We start from the raw sequence: 1,490 nt of genomic DNA, 5'->3' as shown, positions 1-1,490 counted from the left end.
AATCTCGTCAACTGAAAAGAATTCTTGTAAAAGAATCCAGGGAAATGAAAAACTATCATTTAGCTTTGATCTCTGAAGCTTCTTTAGTTGAAACTTCTACTTCTTTTGTTTCTTCTCTACCTCCCGTGGTCATCACGGAGATAGATTCTTCTGAGGACATTCCAGAATCTAATTTAACAGATTTTGATGAGTCCCTGGCACTCCTGACTAAGTCATTTATGAGGTTCACCAGCAAAAGCAATTTCCGCAGGTCTCCTCAGCTATCCTTAAGGGAGAAGCCAAAGTCTGAAAGAATAGACAATGCTTCATCTGTCTGCTACAACTGTCACCGGCCCGGACATTTTGCAGGTGAATGCAGATCAAAGAAGACTGCAACGCCATTTTCTAAAGCTTCCTCCTCCTTCAGGACCAAAGATGAAAAATACTTAAAACTGAAGGAGAAATACAAGAAGATGAAGAATAACCAGCGAAAGGCTAAAGGTCTTATTGCTGAAGAGCATGACTGGGCTGAATCATCTGATGAATCATCTTCAGACAAAGAGGATAAATCCTATGTTTGCTTGATGGCCATTGATGCTGATGAAGGATCTTCTAAAGCATTTACCTCCTATGAGCCATTTTCTTTTACTCAGGTATGTATCCTGAATGAACCTTCTTCTAGTCTTTCTGCACTGGATACGCTGACGGTTGACCTTTACAATGCCCTCAATGGCAAATCAAAAGTTGAGATGCTTAATGTTGATCTTCAAGAGCAATTGAAGATTTGTCATTCAAAGATCAAAGAACTGACCTCTGTTGAGGAAAATCTTAAAGATCAGGTTATTGTAAACCAAGCCATCACTGTTGAACGTGAGAAAGCTGCTGCTGAGCATGAGCGAGCAATCGCTGAACTCAAGGCTGAGAAAGCTACCATTGAAGGGTGGTGCAAAGCTTCCCTCAAGATCTCTGAGATCATTAACGCTCAGATCCCGGCCAAGAATACGACTGGTCTAGGATTCTCTTATGATCAGGAAGAATGTGTTAAAGACAGGTCCATGCTTAAATTTGGTACTTTTGTCTCGTCTATTCCTAACGCTTCTTCCTCTCAGTCGTCTTCTTTTACTGAGAGTCATCTTGAAGGAACTCCTTTGAGTTCTAGGTGCAAAGACAAAGGTAAATCCACTGTCACAGCATCCCTTTCTAAGAAGCCTAACAAGTCTAATAGATCTAAATCTATTCCTTCAACTTGTAAAACTTCTTCTTCTTATTTAGGGACTAGGAAATCTGAATCGCATCAGAAATCTAAGTCACAGCTCAAGGTGAACTTTTCACCTAAGGAATCCATTCCCTCAAAGGTTCCTCCAAGAACCAATGAGAAGGTAATCCTTGGAGCTGGTCCCACTTCTAGTCTGATACTTCATGGCCCTAAAGCTACTCCTAGTTTTAGGAAGTGTAAACACTGTGGTGAAAGAACACATGTTGCCCGTAAGTGTCCTTCTACCGTCAAAGCT

This window comes from Cynara cardunculus (assembly GCF_001531365.2).
Source record: "Cynara cardunculus var. scolymus isolate 2C chromosome LG 6, CcrdV1, whole genome shotgun sequence".
Classification (NCBI taxonomy): Eukaryota; Viridiplantae; Streptophyta; class Magnoliopsida; order Asterales; family Asteraceae; genus Cynara; species Cynara cardunculus.
Note: the sequence above shows the minus strand (reverse complement) of the source record.